The sequence below is a fragment of the Cricetulus griseus genome, chromosome 2 (assembly GCF_003668045.3).
Source record: "Cricetulus griseus strain 17A/GY chromosome 2, alternate assembly CriGri-PICRH-1.0, whole genome shotgun sequence".
Lineage (NCBI taxonomy): Eukaryota > Metazoa > Chordata > Mammalia > Rodentia > Cricetidae > Cricetulus > Cricetulus griseus.
This window is the reverse complement of record NC_048595.1, coordinates 78039925-78061379: the sequence shown is the minus strand read 5'-3', so window position 1 is coordinate 78061379 and position 21455 is coordinate 78039925. Positions and strand designations below refer to the sequence as shown.

Genomic DNA, 21455 nt, shown 5'->3' with positions numbered 1-21455 from the left:
TCCAATATGACCTCAAGAGAGACTAGGGACTATACACCAGCATGGCCTGAACATAACAACACACATGAAGCAGAAGAGAATATCCTTAAAAACATCTTTATGAAAATGGTAGAGGGCATCAAAAAGGATATGAGAAAATCCTTTAAAGAAATGGAAGAAAAAAAGGAAAAATATTAGAAATCAACAAATCTAATGAGGAAAGCCTAGAAAATATAATCAAATAGCTGAAAGAAACAATTCAGACTGTTCCAGACCAGAAATCTTAAATAGATACAATGAAGAAAACACAACCCAAGGCAATCTTGGAAATAGAAAAGCTGAGTAAAGGATAAGCAACTACAGATGTAAGCATAACCAACAGAATACAAACAATGGAGGAGAGAATCTCAGGAGTTGAAGATACACTAGGAGAAATAGACTCATCAACCAAAGAAAATCTTAGGTCCAATAAATCCCTAACACAAAATATCCAGGAAATATGGGACACTGTGAAAAGACCAAACCAAAGAATAATAGGTATAGAAAAAGGTGAAGAAACCCAACTCAAAGGTGCAGAAAACATGTGCAGCAAAATCATAGAAGAAAACTTTCCTAACCTAAACAAAGACATGCCAATGTAAGTACAAGAGGCCTACAAAACACCAAATAAAATGGACCACAAAAAAGGTCTCCTTGCCACATGATAATCAAAACCTCAAAGGTAGAGAATAAATAAAGAATATTAAGAGCAGCATAGGAAAAAGGTCAAGTAACTTATAAAGACAAAACCTGTCAGGATTATACCTGAATTTTCCATGGAATCTGTGAAAGGCAGAATGTCCTGGATAGATAGATGTTCTACCCACACTAAGACATCATGGATGCCAGCCCAGACTCAACAACCAGCAAAGCTTTCAATCACTAAAATTGGAGAAAACAAGATATTCCATCACAAAATCTGATTTAAGCAATAAATATCCACCAATCTACGGGGAGTTCTGGAAGAAAAACTCCAATCCAAGGAAATTAACGACAACCAGTAAAACATAGGAAATAGATAATCACACTTTACTAACAGACAAAAAATGGCATGAAAATCCACACACAATTCCACCACCATCAAATCCAAAACAAACAAGAATAAAAAAAATTAATGGTCATTAACATCCCTCAATATTAATGGTCTTAACTCACCTATAAAAAGACATAGGCTAGCAGAATGGATAAGAAGGCAGAATCCATTCTTCTTTTGCATACAAGTAACACACCTCAACTTCAAAGACAGATGGTACCTCAGAGTATAGGGTTGGGAAAAGATTATCCAATCAAATGGACCCAAGAAACAAGCTTGAGTAGCAATTCTAATATCTAAATAATTAGACTTTAAACTTAAAATATTCAAAAGAGATGAAGGAGGTCTTTTCTGATACATCACAGGAGAAATCCATCAAGATGAACTCTCAGTTCTGAACATCTATGTCCCAAAGGCATCCACATTCCTAAAAGAAACATAACTAAAACTCAAATCATATATAAAATCTCACACACTTATAGTGGGAGACTTTAACACCCCACTCTCACCACTAGACAGGAACATCAAGAAGTAACTTTTTAAAGAAAAGGGAATTACTAGAAGTTATGGTAGAGTTGTATATAACAGACATCTATAGAACAGTCCATAGAAACAGAAAAAAAATATAGCTTCTTCTCTAAAATCAACCAAAGATGTGGCAACATAGCAAACCTTGACATGCAAAAAATAAAATAAAATAAAATAAAATAAAATAAAATAACCCCCTGAATCTTACCAGATGACCAAACATTAAAAATTAGAATTCAACAAAAACACAAATAACAGAAATTATACAAACTCACAGAAATTGAATAATGCCCAATTGCACCATCCCTGGGTGGAGAAAGAAATAAAAACTGAAATTAAAAACTTCTTAGAATTCAATGAGAATGAGGACACAACAAACTTATGGGATACTTTAAAAGCAGTTCTACGAGGAAATTTCATAGCTCTAAGTGCCCACATGAAGAAACTGGAGAATAGTTACACTAGAGAATTAACAATAAACTCTAGAACACAAAGAATGCAATGCACACCTGAGAAGTAGATGACAGTAATTGATCAAATTGAGGGCTGAAATCAATAAAGTAGAAAACAATAAAAAGAATCAATATAACAAAGAGCTGCTTCTTTGAGACAGTCAAAAAATAGGCAAACCTTTATCCAAATTTACCAAACAGAATGCAAATTAGTAAAATCAGAAATGAAAAGGGTGACATAACAACAGACACTGAAGAAATCCAGAAAATCATTAGGTCATACTTTGACAACCCGTATTACTCAAAATTCAAAAATCTAAAGGTAAAGGACAATTTTCTGGATAGATTTCACCTACGAAATTTGAATCAAGAACAGATAAGCAATTTAAATAGACCTATAGCCCCTAATGAAATAGAAACAGTCATCAAAATTCTCCCAACCCAAAAAAAGCCTAGGGCTTGATGATTTATTGCAGAATTCTACCAGAAATTATAGAACAGCTAACACCAGGTCTCCTCAAATATTCCACACAATAGAACAAAACGGGTCATTGCCAAACTCCTTTGTTGAGTCTTCAAATCCTTGGTATACAAGCCACACAACTAAGAAAGAGAACTACAGACCAATATTCATCATGATCACTGTTGCAAAAATACTGGCAAATCAAATCCAAGAACACATCAGGGAAATAATCCACCATGATCCAGTAGGCTTCATCCCAAGGGATGGAGTTATGGTTCAATATATGAAAATACATCAATGCTACCCACCATATAAACAGACTGAGAAAGAAAAACACATTATCATCTCACTAGATGCTGAAAAAGACTTGACAAAATCCAGCACCCCTTCATGATAAAGATCTTGGAGTGAACAGGAATAACAGGAACATATGTAAACATGATAAAAGCAGTATACACCAAACCAACAGCCAACAACAAACTGAATGGAGAGAAACTCAAAGTATTTCCTCTAAAATCAGGAACAAGACACACTGCCCACTCTCTCCTTACCTCTTCAATATTGTCCTTGAAGTTCTAGCTAGAGCAATATGACATCAAAATGAGACCAAGGGGATACAAATTGGAAAGGAAGACGTCAAATATTCACTATTTGCTAATGATATGATAGTCTATATAAGTGACCAAAAAACTCTACCAGGGAACTCCTACAGCAGATAAACACTTTCAGCAAAGTGGCCAGATACAAGATTAACTAAAAAAAAAAAAAAAGTAGTCCTATTATATATAGATGACAAACCTACTGTGAAAGAAATCAGAGAAACATCACCCTTTACAATTGTCACAAACACCTAAAATACCTTGGATTAACGATAACCAAGAAAGTGAAAGACCTATCTCATAAGAATTTTGAGTCTTCAAAGAAAGAAATTAAAGAAGATACCAGTAAATGGAAGGCTCTCCCATGTTCTTGGATAGGTAGGCTCATAGTAGTAAAATGACAATCTTGAGAAAAGCAATCTAAAGATTCAATGAAATGCCCATTAAATCCCAGCACAATTCTTCACAGACCTTGAAAGAACAATTCCGAACTTTATATGGAGAAACAAAGGACCGAGGATAGCCAAAACAACCCTTTATAACAAAAGAACATCCGGAGGCAGCACCATTCCAGACTTCAAGTTCTATTATAGAGGTATAATCTTGAAAACAGCTTGGTATTGGCACAAAAATAGTCAGGTAGACCAATGTAATCTAATTGAAATTCCTGTTAATAACCCACACACCTATGGACACCTGTTTTTTTTTTTTTTTCAAAGAAGCTAAAATTATATAATGGAAAAAAGAAAGCATCTTCAACAAATAGTGCTAGCATAATTGGATGCTTGTGTGTATAATACTGGCAGATAGAACCATATCTATCACCATGCACAAAACATTAGTCCAAATGGATCAAAGACCTCAACATAAATCCAGCCACATTGAGCATCTTAGAAGATAAATTAGGTGGTACCTGGAACAAATTGGTACAGGAGACTGCTTCTTGAATATTACACCAGTACCACAGACACTGAGATCGACAATTGATAAATGGGACCTCCTGAAACTGAGAAGTTTCTGGAAGGTAAAGGACACAGTCAGCAAGACAAAATAGCATTCTACAAACTGGGAAAAGATATTCATCAACCTCCCATCTGACAGAGGGATGATTTCCAAAAAGTGGGGTACAGAACTAAATAGAGAATCCTTAATATAGAGATATAAAATGGCAGAAAGACACATAAGAATGTGCTCAACATCCTGATACATCAGGGAAATGAAAATCAAAACAACTCTAAGATACCATGTTACACTTGTCAGAATGGCTAAAATCAAAAACACCAATGCGAGTTTATGCTGGAGAGAATGTGGAGAAAGAGGAACACTCCTCTACTGTTGGTGGGAGTGCCAACTGGTAAAGCCACTTTGGAAATCAGTATGGTGGTTCCTCAGGAAAATGTGAATCAATCTACCACGAGATCCAGAGATTCCACTCTTAGGCATATACCCCAAAGATGCACCAACTAAATATCTAAGCAATAGTGGAGAGGCTAACTTAAATTTCCTTCCCTGATAATGAGATTGAAGTCCACCTTACATGTCATTGTAGAGCCTTCATCCAGTGGCTGGTGGAAGGAGAGGCAGACATCCACAGCTAAACACTGAATTGAACTGGAACCCAGTCGTAGAGAGGGAGGATTGATGAGCAAAGGAGCCAAGACCAAGCTGGTAAAACTCACAGAAACAGCTGAACAAGGGGGAAGCTCATGGACCCTAGACTGATGGCTAGGAGGCCAGCATGGGATTGATCCAGACCCCCTGAATGTGGGTGATGTCAGTGATGAGTCCTTGACACTCTATGGAGACTCTGGTAGCAGATAAGCATTTATCCCTGTCTTACTAATGGACTTTGGGAGCCCATTCCATGTGGAGGGATACTCTCTCAGCCTGTTCATAAGGGGGGGTAGTCCCTGCCAAGTTTGATAAGACAGACTTTGGGCATCCTGCTTGGAATGCCTTACTCTCCCTGGGTAGAGTAGGGGAAATGAGGTGGAGGGTTGGTGGCAGGCAGTAGAGGAGGGTAGAGAGAGGGAGCTGGGATTGATATGTAAAACAGACTTGATTTTAATTTAAATAAAAATAAATAAATAAAATTAAAAAGAAGGGTAAAAAAAAGGGTAGCTCCACATGTGATACCATGAATGTATCATACCTTACTTGGAAATCTGATGTTTCATTTTGTTTTGGGATAAAGGGTTTCTCTGTATTGCTTTGGAGGTTGTCCTGGAACCTGCTCTGTAGAGTAGGCTGGCCTCAAACTCACAGAGATCTGCCTGCCTCTGCCTCCAGAGTGCTTGGATTAAAGACATGAGTCACCAAAGCCCAGCATGAATTTTAAATTATGCTTTAGATTGAATATTGCTATGGAATATAGTTCTTTTTATGTACCATTTGAATTGGTGTTATTTATTATTTAAAAATAATTTTAATACTTAAATTATGGAGTGTGAAGGTTGTTAAAAGTATTTTTGATATATCATAATTTTGAAAACAATGAGACCTAAGGAAAACATTTTATGTCTGAACTTTCTAATATTGAAAAAAAATATTCTTTAGGTTTCAACCTTCTAATAATGAGCTATTGTCACTGTCACTCAAAAAGCAAAATGCCAGGAAGCAGAACTCCTTTCTATTTTATTTTATTATTATTTTTATATGATTCTAACATGTATCATTCTTAATGGATGAATTGCTATGTTTAAAAATTAAAAACTGGTACTAACAGGCTTATTTTAAATATCTTCACTTCTCAGGAACTTCCTTCTCTCTTTTCTTTCACTAGTGCTTCCACTCTTGTTTAGTTTCTTTTCTCCCTAAGGATTGCTCCCAGAATAAGCAAACACACATATGACTGAAAGAGACAGACTATCTATCTGGCTCTTGGGGAATTACAAACGAAACTCATAATCAAGACAAAAGGTGTTTGGATTTTAAAATAGTTTCCATTTCCTTCCGTGCTGTGAAATACCTGCTTCAGGACCACAGAGGGATTTAGCTCCAGACTTGAGTTTGTCTTTGTCCCAACAACTTGACAGTTTAATAATTCAAGCTGTTTACATTCTTCAGAACACATGAGGCAAGATTATTATGATTTTCGTTATTTATATGCCCTCTTCCTTTAAGCTATTACATACTATGAGCCTTGATGTCAGATCAATGCCCAATGATAACAGGAAGATTGTTTTTCATTTCCTGGGCATTGTCATCTCTCAGAACAAAGAGTGAAAATGGCAGGTATCTTTCTTATCAGCAAACCCTAGTCAATTTGTGGGGAGGTGAGGACCTGGGAAAGAAAACATTGTAATCCAAAGAGTTCAGAGATATTTTTGAAACCTTGGAAAAATGACTATTCCAATACCACCTTGTCTCATCCCAAGTGATTAAAGGTTGACAGCCTTGGTAAATTCTATAACATGATTGACCACAATACATTAACTCACACAATGAATAAAATATTAAAAATGGGAGCAAGATTTATCCATAAATATCCCATAAAGCTTAAATCATGTGAGCAAAGTATTATTTCATTCAAATTACTTAAATGAAATTATGATATATGTATTTTCTTGCTTTAACACAAGCACAACAATTTAACACTCTATATAATGCTAGAAAATCTAATATAGTTGCCCCAGGAAACCTTTGCATTTCTAATTAAACAAATAAAAGTGCCAGGACTTTACAGTGATTCTCTTGGCAAAATCAAAATATGAGGAAAGCAATGCCAGGAAGTGTGGCATGTAGTGAGACTATCTTAAATGCTTACATATGTGGGAAGAGTAATAAGTGAGGCTCAACTTAGCACATAAACAAGAGGACATTAATGGGATGGGCCAGTTAGTAAAGAAAAGGATGTCTCCCTATACCATTGAATGTTTTCTGCTCTTAATTACTACACAGCCCTCTCCAAACAGAGATGTCTCTGCATATTGTCTTCTTCATTTGCCCATATTTAGTGAATTATCTTTTTTAATTATTTACCATAGATTTCATTACTCTTTTTGTGCCACTTTACATATATATATATATATATATATATATATATATATATATCTTTGTCTTATTGGTTGACAAACAAAGAACTGTTGGCCATAGGAAAGCAAAATAGGTGGGGCTAAGATTCAAGGAGGATTCTGGGAAATGGAGTAGAGAGGAGCCTCCATGTGATCCCGGCAAGAGAAGATGCCTGCAGCTGGGATCCAATAAGATATATCTTTATAAAATATATAGATTAATGTTTATGGTTGATAATTAATACAGAGCTAGCATTTTGAAATCCTAGTCATTGGCCAGCCGCACTCTACCTAATATTAATCTCTGTGTGTTATTTTGGGCACCCACATGACAGCTGGGCTCAGGCGGCAGGCAGAAAGATTTATCATTATAAATGGTGTCAGGACGTGGTTTTACAAACTTCCACATAAAAACTTCACAAAACCTTAAAAAGGGATTTTAGAAGCAAAAGAGAGAGAGAGAGAGAGAGAGAGAGAGAAAGAGAGAGAGAAAGAGAGAAGCAGAACTTCTTGGTAGCAGCATTTTCTCAGGTCGTCTCTGTTTTGCTAGACAAAAGCTGAGATTTGGTAGGCTCCGTTAAGAGAGGTTTCCTGACTCAGGATAAGCAGAAAAATCCACAGGGTGTGTGCAAGCTGCTGGCAGTGGCAGTGATTACATCTCCAAGCTGGTAGCATGATCCTTAATGGCAGCATAGTACAAGTCAGTGATCACAGCTCTCAGTGCTGGCAGCAACTTACCCCCACTTCTTGGAAAGACAGAGGTTAAAGCTGCTGATTTAATTTTAGCAATGCTCTGTAGCAGATAAAAGATTACATGGTCAGAAAAAGACAGATTCAGATGAAGAAAAACCTCTAAGGTTTACAGTGTGTTTAAAAAAATATGTAGGCTTGTGAGAGAAAAGAAACAGGATAAAGTAATTGGAAGAAAGAAAGAAAGAAAGAAAGAAAGAAAGAAAGAAAGAAAGAAAGAAAGAAAGAAAGGAAGGAAGGAAGGAAGAAAGAAAGAGAAGCCAGTGGTGGTGGCACATGCCAGTAGAATTTGCTGAAGGAAGCAGAGGCAGGCAGATTTCCACAGAGAAACCCTGTCTGGGGGGGGGGGAAGGAAGTAAAAGAAATTGAACAATAAAAAGTCACATAAAGATGGAAAATACACAGAGAGTCTGGATACTACATGCTATATTGTTGTCTTTAAATTGTTTGATTGCTGAGGAAAGAGTTACAACTGCTAAAATACATTTGACTATAGGTGCTTCTAAATTAATCCAACTTATATATTTTAAAAATACTTTGACTTCTAAATTTAAATAAAAGGACAGGTTACTTGGAAAAGAGATTTTGCATGTGTTCCCACAGAAAATGGAAAGCTATGGATTCCTTCCAGACTAATATGGTTTGATCAAGCAAGACCCCCTGAAGCAGTGGCCCAACGGATCCTACATAAAAACCAGTGAGATGATACAATCATAGACCACTATGGTCTGGTTTTTGTGTTTTATCATGATCCCCATGGTATGGACATTGCTCCCAACCAGCAGGAAGCACTTTTGAATGAACAACGCCCAAATTCCCAAATATTATTTATAAATGTCTGTTTTCATTTAAATGGGGTTGGTTATATATGGTAATGTTCACAGTCAATCTCTTTTTACCAGAAAAATTGTAATAGGATATAGTAATGAATACTTTGCATTGGTGTGGATTTTCATTTATTGATCAACTTTTAGGTCAATTTTGTCATATGTATATTTCTCCTCTTGTTATGTATTGTGTTTATACAGATCTTTTAAAATGTAATGAACAACTAAATACAGATTGTACATACTCATGTATAATAGTTAAAAATTACAGTAAGATTAATTATCTTTTCTAGATATACAAAGATGAATTTGAAATGGATAGATATTCTTCAAACCTTTCATAGTCCTAAAGAATATGTGGCATTCAAATGGTTTAAGGTTTTTCTTGACAGAGAGACACAACTGCTCCTGGAATACCAGTTACATCTGAGAGGAAAATGGGCATTGAATAATCTCTTATGGAGTTTAATTTCAAGATGGCAAGATTAGCCATTTGGGCAAGAAACTGCTTTTGCCTGGATTGTCTGTTGCTGATAAACTAGACATGCAGGACCCACAGGAAAGTCACTGCAGAACTTGCAAAACAACAGTTCTGTAAGGTTCCTGCTTCAGGGAGAACTCTGCCAGAGACACTGTGGCCTATAGGCTGAAGATGGATGCCCCAACATTACAGACGAACTTTGGGTGACTGTCCAAGAAGCGAGATGTCTCTGTCTGTTCTAGAGTTTATATATTATCCTTCTGTTGTATTTAATGGATTTGGAGATAGAGAGTCATGTTTATAGTTTTCTTTAGTTACTATAAAAGGTAAGTTACATATGAGGCATCAGACTAAAAAAATAAGAAAGATGATAGAATATTTTCTTTAAATCTTACTAAATGTTAATGAACTAAATATTGTAACTATAGTTCTTACTTGATAATGGTTTGTTTTATATTTTACTATGTTAATGTTAAAACCTTTCCTTTTATTTAAACAGGAAAGAGGAGATGATGGGGGAGGTTTCTGTATATATGTTTGTCTTATTGGTTGATATATAAAGCACTGTTGGCCATAGGAAAGCAAGATAGGTGGGGCTAGGAGTCATGGAGGATTCTGGGAAATGGAGTAGAGACAGGAGCCACCATGTGATCCTGGCAAGAGAAGATGCCTACAGCTGGCGTCCAATAACATAAGTCCTTATAAAATATATATTAATGATTATAGTTAATACTAAAGACAGAGATAGCATATAAGAAATCCTAGTCATTGCCCAGCAGCATTGTACCTAATATTAATCACTGGTGTTCTTTTGGGAACCCATGTGGTCTCAGGAAGCTGGCAGAAAGAGTTATCCTTAACAATATATGTGAATATTTTACTATACTTCACTTCACAGTTGTGAAAAGTCCCTAAAGAGGCAGAGATCCCCCCAAACAGGTTTCCTAGCCATCAATAGTGTGAATCAAGCTAAAACTTAGGTCTTATAAAATTCAACTGACAAAACATTCTTTATGATGTGTTTTCTTGAATACTTCAGCTTTTGTGTTACATTATCATTTCCTCTACTATGTATTCTTAATCCACTTTATACATTCCTCCTATATTTGTTCATCCATGACACATGAAATACATAATTCTGGTTCATTCTACTGTTAGACCTTGGATTTCAAATGGCTATTATCTATGGTAAATGACAACAAGATTCCATAGAAATACAGATTAATGTCTCCAGTTGCTGAACTTGTAACTACAGTACATTCAGTCAGAGGTATCAGTCTGATCCAAACATTCATTTAAAAGAAATTGTTATATCTTTTCTCAAATAATTTTATAAATGTCTTGAATCAAGATTATATCATTTTGACATTGTCGGTAGGTTTGGCACTAGCAAGAAAGATTACATGATATAAAGAAGAAAGGCTCTTTGTCCCTTTCATTTTCTCAGTCAGTAGCAATATTTTGACAAATATTGTGACATTATCACAATGGAGAAAATGGACCCCGCTATTTTTCCATATAAAAATTATTGCCTCCTCAGAATAACAAAACAAACACAATCTCTTCTTGACAGAACCTCTACAAAACCTTCCCTCAACAAGTAATTAAACACTTGAGTCAGTTCATCACTATTCTTATCATTCACAGTTTTAAATATTGTGATTTCTCACTATATTTCACCAGAATTATGTTATTGTTTAAAAGAGAAATAGTTTCTAATATGAGTTTCTGTGAAATTTATCCTATTAACTCTATTTTAGATATAGACCATGTTTAGGCAAGACTAATAGTGCCCAAAAAGGATAGTGCTTCATACAAATTAAGACCTGGCCTTAGCTCCATCTGAAACTTCAAGTGGAACTAAGATTGAACTCACTTTTTTCTAAAGTCTGAATTGATAATACAGCTTTCTGGAACACACACACACACACACACACACACACACACACACACACACACACACACAATCTTCTCAAATTTGTGTTCTCTCGAAGTCAGGTAACAATGAAAATGCCTGAGTTCAGAGACCTAGAACAGTAACTGGAAAATTTTTAATTGGAAAAAGGAGAAGGGGAAGGATTTTTACTTTAGCTAATCAGTAAAGTGCTTACTGCTTAAGCACAAGGGCCTACATTCTAATCATAGAATCCTGATAGAAAAACCAGATGTGGCAATGCTAATTTAAAAATCTCATCACCAAAGAGGCAGCAAGAATTGGATCTCAGGAATTCACTTGGCCACCAAACCTGGCTTACTCAGAGAACTCTGGGCTAATATGAGTTTTGTTTCAGAAAAACTAGGTTGATAGTATATGAAGAATGATTTCTTAGATTGACTTTTTCAGCCTTTACAAGAATATATAGGTATCTTCATCCACATACACAAGGAAACACACATATAAAAGCAAAGATAAAATTGTGCCATTATTTTTACATTTTAGTCATTAAAATGTTATCCTACTTACAATTTTTCTACATAAACATCTTAACTCTTGTACACTGTTGTGTTCAGAATTAGAATCAATCATTTCTATTGAAGTTCCTGTATTTACTCTTTAGAACAATATCCACTGTCCTTATTACAAGTGCAAACCATGCCCTTGTTCTCTATTCCAAGAAAAAAGAAAATCATCTTTTATTTATAAGTTTTGTCTACATCCCATGAACTCTCAGAAAACTTAACATACATTTTTATTTCATCTTGTAATCTATTCATTTCAACTATCCATCCCCAAACCTACAGTTCTTCTTATCATTAACATCCATAATCTGTGTCATGAGCCTCTCTACCCTCAAAGGAAGATATATGTTCAAGAATGTTCATTCATTGTACTTGCCATAATTTATAGTGAGTTGAAAGCTGTTACAGATCAGTCACTGTGTTCTTCACATTCACATACTAATTTTTAAAACCAAAGGTAATTATCAGAGTTGAGTCTTTTCCCCCAGGTAATTATTAATAGTACTCATTATATATTTATTCAATATACTTAATATTATATTCAACCTTTTAATATTTTAACTGTATTTAGCATCTTGTACTGATTTAATTATTAATTCTATAAAATTTATCCGCAACCTACTATGTATTGTTTTGATATAAATTTGAACCTTGGAGACAATGTATTGACAAAAAGTAAAGTCCCCCCTCTCCACAGTTTTCATTCTATTGGAACACTATAAAAGAGACTAAAAGAGAATATTGAACATGTTTAAAGCAATGGATATATTTTTCATACAATTATTTATAGAAGAAGAATACTCAGAAAGAAATGTAATTTAAAATGTGGTGGTCAGACATTGGGGATCCCCCATGGAGGGACTTACCCTCTCTGGGGCGCAGAGTGGGGGAATGGGTTGGGAAGTTGGTGGGGGGCAGGGAAATAAAGGAGGGACAGGGATTGACATGTGAAGAAGGCTTGTTTCTAATTTGAACTAATAAATAAAAAAATGTTTTAAAACTTCCAACCTTCTCAAAAATGTGGTGGTCATGGTAGGCACCAAAAAGTAGGGTAATTTAAGCAACTCAATCAAGGTAATAAATTTTGAATATGACAGGAAAGAGTAAACAAAGAATGAAAGTTCAAGAGCTTAAAAAATTTCACATTTCTTATTCACTGAACTTGGCCACTGTGCCTAGGAAAGACCTTAATCCTAGACCAGGATGACATGAGACTCCGGCCAGTTGGAACCTTGCAGGCCACTTATGAAAAAAAGATACATTTGTAGGTAAATAATACTATCCAGTAGACATGATATTTATTTTATTTGGAAAGGCTTAATTCATAGTCTCTTTTAAAGTTAGAACTGATAATGGCTTGCCAGGGTAAGAGGAAGGAAAATGATCAGAAACGTATTGTAGCAGCCCATATAAGAATAATATTATGGAGAGCCATTACAGGTTTGAGGAGATATCTGTCACTAGTGAGATTTTGAGAGATCTACAAGGAAGACAACAACTAAAAATATAAGCAATAAGTGGAGAGACTACCTACAATGCCCTATCCTGACAATGAGATTGATGACCACATTATATGCCTATCTAGAGACTTCTTCCCATGGCTTATGGAAGCAGAGGCAGACACCCACAGCTAAATACTGAACTGAACTCCTGGAACCCAAATTATTGCAGAAAGGAAGGAGTGATGAGCAACAGGGTCAAAACTGGGCTGGTGAAACCCACAGAAACAGCTGACCTGAACAAAGGGGAGCTCTTGGACCCCAGCATAGGACTGATCCAAACCCCTGAATGTGGGTGCCTCGGCAATCTCTGGGGGCTCTGATAGTAGATCATTATTTTTCCATGGCTTACAAATGGACTTTGGGATCCCCTTCCACATAGAGGAATGCTTTCTAAGCCTAGACACAACAGGAAGGGCCTAGGCTCTGCCTAGGATGATATGACTGACTTTGGAAATATCCTATGGAGGGCCTCACTCTCCCTGGGGAGCAGAGGGGTTATGGGGTGGAGAGTTGAGGGGATTGGTGGGGTTGAGGGAGGAGGGGAATGAGAGGGACCTGGGATTGACATGTGAAACAAGCTTGTTTCTAATTTAAAAAAAAAAAGAATAATATTGGTTCAAGCCTAACATTAGGACAGAGTGAATTTAAAATCCTTAATTTTCTTCAAATGTAATATAGAAGAGCTAGAAGATTGGTTATTAGTTGGAAAGAAAAAGGGAAAGGAAGAGAAAATTTCAAGATTTTTAGTCTGAAAAAATGTTGCTTGAATTATAAAATTAGAGTTAGAATTAGAAAGTTTGGTAGTTGTCTCTGGGGTAGAAGAAAAAAATTAGGTCATTTGTTGAGATTTAGTGATTTTTTTTATACTTGTGCTGATTATTATAAAATAATGGAATTCAGGGAAGATATTGATGTCAATCAATTTGATATCATTGAATAGTTTACAGATGTATTAATCATAAAGTGGGGAAGACATCCAAAGCCAAAGATTACATTATCATAAGACTAAAGAAACCACAAGAAACATGTCTTGTGACTTGAAGTAAGATGATATGAGTAAGTTAAAATATAAAGGAAAATTATAAGAAAGGACTTCGAAGAAAGTGAATGAATAAGGAAGGGATAACATATAAGGAGATGAAGAAAAGTGAAGAGTGCTGGATAACAGTTTCCTCTGATCTGAAACATTTCCTTCAGGGGAAAGGGGAAATCTCATCAGATTCTGAAGAAAAAAAATGGCAAATGTCTGGGAAAGTAGAAATATGAAACATTCGCAAAGCTCCCTCTCAGATTTCAAGAATGTGAGAGCATGGAGACTCTAGTCATAAAGCTGGGAAACAGCATTGGACAGAACCAAGGGTTCTGAATGTGGGTGCCAGCTGGGAGGCCAAGGCAGTCTATGGGACCTCTAACAGAGGAGCCAGTCTTTAACCTTAGAGCAAAAATGGACTTTGGGAGCCCATTCCTTATGGAGCGATACTATTGCTGCCTAGATACAGCAAGGAGGGTCTAGGCCTTTCCCCAAATGATATGACAGACTTTGAAGGTCCCTGGTGGAGAGCCTCACTTTCACTGGGGAGGAGTTGGAGGAATGGGTTGGGAGGGGTTGGGAGGGAATTTGGGAGGATGGGAGGGCGAGGGAATGGGGGGGTGGATATGTAAATATAAGTAGTAATTAAAGTATTTAAATGAAAATATAAAAAACTGGTTTAAAAGATATTAACTGAAAATTCCAAATAGAGTAGAGAAAAATAAAATATTCATTTTATAGAAAATAAAATAAGAAGAAATAAAGGTAATTCACATATTGAGAAGTTATTACATAGAGACTCAAAAATACAAAAATGTATACACCTTTTATTAGGGTTATTGAATGCTAAAGTATGCTGTTATTAATGCTCCTTTCAATATTTTTCCTAGAAGGATATATCAAAAATATTTTTAAAATATTAATAAAAATAGTATTTTCACACACAAAAAAGAAAATAAACATCTCAGTAAAGGATTCTCTGACCAACTCTATTGTAAAGAGGAGATTCTGAGAACCCTATAATTGACTAAAAAATGGACAGAAAATTCCAAGAATGCAGCTTTTGTGAGTTTTCACTAAATTTTGGAATGGCCTTTTCTGATGGCTTTTCGTCAGTCATCTATCCTATTGAAAAATTTCATCCATCCATATTCCTGTTAGTAACCCCAATAAAACCACATCATTAGGTCCCCAAGTTGGATTTTGGTGTAATTGTTACATTGGTCAGCTATGAATTTATTTTCTGGGGTGAGTAAATTTGTGTGTGTGTACATGCATGTGCATGTGTATGTCTGTGTGTGTGTGTGTGTGTGTGTGTGTGTTTGTGTGTGTGTGTGTGTGTGTGTGAGAGAGAGAGAGAGAGAGAGAGAGGGACAGAGAGAGAGAGAGAGAGAGATCTCACAAAACATGTATCATGCAGAGAATAGCACTAGTATTCTGTTGGATCATGAAAGTAGTTAAATCATAAGAGAATTAGTAGTTTTTCCTAATCCATATTTACCTGTTTGATCAAACTGAAGTCTAGCATGATGCTAAACAGCAGCTTAAAGGGAGATGATAAGCAGAAAAATCAGATATTCTTTCATAAATTCTCTTCTTAGATGAATAGTTGCTCAAAGAATTTATGTCCAAGTATAGCTTAATGGAAACTGATATGTACAAAAAAATGAATACTGCTCATGGGGCACAACCTTACTTCAACAAAATGAACTACATTACAAACCATTTAGCAATTAAAATTTACAAGAATGGAGGAGTATGGCCCTGCATAGCGCAATAATCTCATCCAGTGATCCAGGAGCTATTGTCACTAAGTCATACATTGCTTATGCTCATACAGTATGCTCATCATCATCATCATCATCATCATCATCATCATCATATATTTATATATTGGTCATTATATCATTATATCAGAATATATTTTCACACACACACACACACACACACACATATATATTATGAATGTATAATATTCATTCAAAGGTTTTGATTTTTGTCTACTGGGTATTTACTAGACTACTTCATTTGTTAAGTATACAATACATATCAGGTATAATTAATAGCATAACACCTAATAATAATTACAAAAAATTAAAATGAAACTGTGAAGCCATCAAAAATTTGCCTTACATCTTTTTATTAACTTCAGTGATTTTCTCTTGACCCTTAGAATGTCCTCTTCTCTTAGAATATTTATGAATTCTATGGTGTAGAATTTAATATCTATTCTAAGCAATATGGTCCCATTCACAACACTATTTTATGTATTTATTTTCTTCCTCCACTTTGCTAAAAATACACATTTCTCTTCCCTCATGAAGCTCAAGTATTTAATCTTTTAAACATCTTCATTAGCCTGTAACCTTTTGGGGGGGGTGAATAATTCCTTTTCTTGTTTCAAATGCTTGGAAAACCATGGCTTGTGAATCAGTTTTCTTTTAGAGATATATAATATATATATATATATATATATATATATATATATATGATTTTTATTTGAATTTCTTAAATCTGATTTTTGATCTGACATGAACAGAGATAATGGCATATGTTTGGTGTGATGAATTTCCAGCACCAAGTCTAAGAATAGTAGACAAGAGATGATGAAGATACCAGATTGGAAAGTACTAAGATCAGAAAAGTATATATGCTCAGTGATGTCAGGAGATAGACTTTTCCCAACTGATAGGAAGCTGAAGCAAAACTTACAAAATTATGGAGAATAAATAAATCACTATCAGCTAGTCTATAAGAATTTGACACTCTAGGTTTTAGGGGATGTAGTAAATAATCATGTCAAAGAAAAGTTTGAATATTATAACTGAAAAACAGAGATTATGCAGATATAAACAAATATTCACTTATGGAAGAGCTATCTTCCCAATAAATGAGTAATTATAATTTTAAACACACATAAAACACCAGATATTTTATAAACTATCCTCTTTCAGTTTTCTAAACAATAATTATAGTCAGCCCAAATTTATAAAAATTTATACTCTAGGTATGTCACAACATTAGCAATTACTATATAGGATTCCAAGTATTTGCTTCCAAGAATATCGTCACCACACTATTCTCTGGGATAGTCAAAGTGAGTCAGGGATATCACTGAAAAAGAAATAGAGTGTTACTGAAAATAAAATATAAGATTAATATATAATCCAAACAGAAAATTAAGATATACTTGACCTAGGACCCAGTAAAACTGAGGGGAGGCTTAGCTTTACAAATAACCAAACTTACATGCTCTTGTGCTCTATTCCCTGCATATTGACAATTTCATGTTTGGAAGCTGTCAGTCACCAAGTAAACAACAGCGTATGGCAGATGTAGTCAACCAATTGAGCTTGTAAAATTTAAGTCATTGTTTTCTTTATAAAGATATTTAAAGTCTTAAATATTGTCAAACAGCATCAGTACATCTAAATTATTCCTACCCCTACTCTTCTCAGTACAACTCCTTCCATGTCTCTCTTAATTGTGATATCTTCATTAATTATTGTTTTTCATATATGTGTGTATACATACCCTTTGTCTGTATCTCATAATAGTACTCACTCAATATTTACATACTCCAAAACAGCTGTTCTTTGCTGCAAATGAAACATTAAATTGCTATTTATTGTCCATTAAAGGTATTTAGTTAAAGATTTATGATCAAAATTCAACTAAATTAAGAAGACAAAACATGGGCTTAGTTAATGTGGTCTGTGTATACATGAAGGCTGACTGGGAGGAACAGGTGGCCTGCAGACTGAGTTCATCCATATTCCATAGTGTCTTGCTTTGTCATCACTCAGTCCCTGTGAGTAAAGGTCATTTATGACTGAAAACCACTCCTAATTTGTCTCACAGAAAATAAAAATGTTTTGATGAATAATGGAGCACTAAACTTTGGGGTTAACAAGCGTACTATTCTGTGATTATTCTTCAGATATCCTTCACTTTATTGAATAGCTGCATCCCATCTATGTGATTTCTCCTTTGGCTTTTCCTCAACATCCAATATCAGTATATAACATCTCTAACTACTCTAGGCAATATTTTTGTTGTTGTTTTGTTTGTTTATCAGTCCTTTTCTGGATTTCTAAACCTTTACTTGAAAAGAATTCCCTAAACCCTATTTCTCTGGCCATTTTAGAGTGTAATTTTTCCTTCTCCATGTTTAGTTGCAGGGAAGAAACTAGGGTTGAATGTCTCTACTTCCTAGACTGAAGCTGATAACTCTAGAGATTTCTATTGAAACCCATTATGACTTGGCCCTGTTTCATGGGGGATGTGTAGAAGTCCTATAGAAAAATATAGCAGGACAAGGAGATACACATGTCTGCCTGGGGCCACCCGCTCTGGGTGTTTGTGAGATACTATGAGCCTGGCTGCTGTTTTGTGATGCTTGTGTTGTTAGGGAGTCTAGAGCCATTATGGTGAGAGAATACATGGTCGGGTATGGAAGAGAGACATAGGCAGAGTGGTGCAAGTCCTGTGAAGACAGGCAGATATAAAGAGGAAAAAGGTGGTAAGGCACAGGCTGAGTAGTTACCTGATTTCCATCCAAGTCCATGGTGATGTCTGGGTCTGAGCTCCTGCCAAGTGCCTTGTCTGGGTCCTTTGACCTATCCCATCTTCAGTGTATATTGATGACCCTGGCTCCCATTACCCCTGAAGGCTGTGAGGATAAGGTTGCAGAGTTGTTCCTACCCCTCCCTGGGTGTAAGCACTAGGGAAAACTAACTCTCCCTTCATCAGGTACAGAACTCAGGAGAGCAGGCCCTGAATCTTGAGTGGCCTTTGCAACTCACCCAAACAATATAGTAGAATTGACCCTGTTGATGGGGTCCAGTTGATCTGGACCAAGAACATGAGTGTAGGAGAGATGTCCCCACTTCTTGTCTGTCCTGCAACAGTATATGTGTGAGGGAGAGATGCCCTCCTCATTCCTTTCTCCTCAACCCTTGCCACCTGTTGCAGACAGGATTGCTGACACTAGGGTCATGAGACTGGTAGATCAGGCTCTGCACCTGCTTGGACAGCACAATAGTGCTGACCCTGTTGGAAGGGGTGCCATTGAGATGGCCTCAAATACAGGGTTGCCGGTGAGCTGGCCTCAAATATTGAGAGCGGGAGAGCTGAACATACTCCAGCTCTTCTGTCTGGTCCCTTGCTGTTTGTTCCAGGTGGGAGAGCTGGCCTTGGTAGCATGAGAACTGGAAAGTTTGTCCAGCCTGTCACCAGTTTCAGCACTTGGGAAAGTGGACCCTGAACCTTGCCTGGGTGCCACTGTAGAGCTGGACCTGGCAGTGTGGGTGTGGGTGAGCCTGCCTCTAAAGGTATGAGAACAGAAGAACTGGCCCATCCCTTGCTACCTTCTGCATTAGGGGACATAGTCAAGGCAGTGCTGAGGAGCTCACCCTTGTGGTAAGGGTGAAGGAAAACTGGTAGTCTGAGGAACCCAGCTATCACCCAGACACAAAATAAGGGCAATGAGTTAGAACATCACAAAAACAAACAAACAAACAAACAAAAAAAAAAAAAAACTATCTATGAACTGCTAGATCCTGGTTAGCGAATTGTCCTGCAGATCCAAAGCTGTGAGATCTTCATTACATATGGCAACAGCATGATATCCAAAAAGAATCACAGGAAGGTCCCAGTATTTATATTGTAACAGAAGCCAGAGACGTCAAGCCTGACCAATGACTCAATGCAATTAACACTCGCCAGTAAATATATTTGGAAAAAGGGTTTACTGTGTGACTCATTTGTTTTATTTGGGGGAAGGGGGATTGCAATAGGAGAGGGCACATTTGAAGGGATAGGGAAAGCAATGGGAATGGGATGCATAGAATGAAATCTACAAAGAATTAATAAACTTTAAGAGAAAAAAGAAAAATAAAGAAAAGCTGTCCTGCCAAGTGGTGTTACTTGCAGAAGTGAAAAGCCATCCCTGGAGACTTATTTACTGTGAATGAAGAGGTCCACATCTCTTTTCTAAATTTGGACTTAATGCTAACTTTCCTATATTCCCATTGATCAGGGTTAATCAGGGATTTTCTCTTTTTTTTAAATTTCAGGCCATACATATATGTACACACACACACACACACACACACACACACACACACACACACACACTCACAAGCTATAATCTGAATATTTTTCAAAATAAATGCAAAATTTAATGAAAATAAATGAGTACAAAGTGGAAGGAAAAGAACAGAAACAAGTCAATGGATAAAGGAGTAAATGCATTAACCACTGAAGTGGTTTTAGAAATACATGGTAACATAACAGACAAGAAAGCTGGCTTTCCTGGGTCTCTTGCCAGTATAAGCCCTAAACAAGGGGAGTATACACACACACACACACACACACACACACACACACACACACACACAAGAACATATACAGGGTCAGGGTGCACGATCACAAAACACCTGGGTTCATGCCACTGGGTATGAGGGAGAACACACACCTACACACCTTGGTTGGCCTGGGATACATCTATTTGATGGCTGTTGACTTGTGTGACTTGTGTTTCTTTTCTTAGTGCTGGGGAGAGAACTCAGTCACAAGTCACGATAGGCAAGTTCTCTAGCAATGAATCATATGCCCAGCCTTTTTTTAAAAAAAATGATACAGGGTCTTGCTAAGTGGCCCAGGTTGGCTTTGACCTTTTGATTCTCCTGCCTCAGCCTCCCGAGGGCTTAGGGATTTGGCATGATTATTAATAGAATCTTTTTCTCTCAAAAGTCCAGTTTTGAACCACAATTAATATGGTGTTTCTACCACAACAGAAAATGACTAAAGGGAGGCTCACCTGTTACAATAAATCTTTCTGCCAAAAGCCACTGAGCCCCACTGCCACGTGGGAGCTTTACGCCAGCCACCCGCCCGAGTTAGATTCAAATGAATACACAGAAATTTGTATTAGGTACAATGCTGCTTGGCCAATGACTAGGATTCTCATCTGCTAGCTCAGTCTTAATTATCATAAATCTATATATTTTATAAGACTTATCTTATCAGATGCCTTGTTGGCATCCCTCCTGGCTGGTGGATCACATTGTGCTGCTGGAGCAGGAGCAGAGGGGAAAAGAGGGCCCTTCCTGTTTCTCCTTCGCTTAAATATGAGTATCTTCGCTATGTCACTTCCTGCCTGGATCAGCACTTCTCTACTACATTTCCCAGAATCCTCTTTGACTCCTAGTCCTGCCTAACTTGCCGTTTCATTGGCCAAACAGTATTTTATTTAACAATAATAAGATAAACATAAACAGAAGTATTTTCCCCATC

The 21455-nt window shown here is 36.4% G+C and overlaps 1 long non-coding RNA gene across 3 annotated transcripts in view; it reads right to left on the bottom strand.

Annotated features, from left to right (window-relative positions):
• The window catches only part of LOC107978412, a 51589-nt gene extending 30504 nt beyond the window's left edge, over positions 1–21085 (bottom strand). For 2 of the 3 annotated variants that reach the window (XR_003482204.2, XR_003482205.2), the window contains exon 1: positions 18703–21085. This is a non-coding gene — a long non-coding RNA (uncharacterized LOC107978412). The remainder of the gene's footprint in view (positions 1–18702) is intronic. The other variant, XR_004768240.1, reaches the window with a different exon arrangement.
• Between the last annotated feature and the right edge of the window lie 370 nt (positions 21086–21455).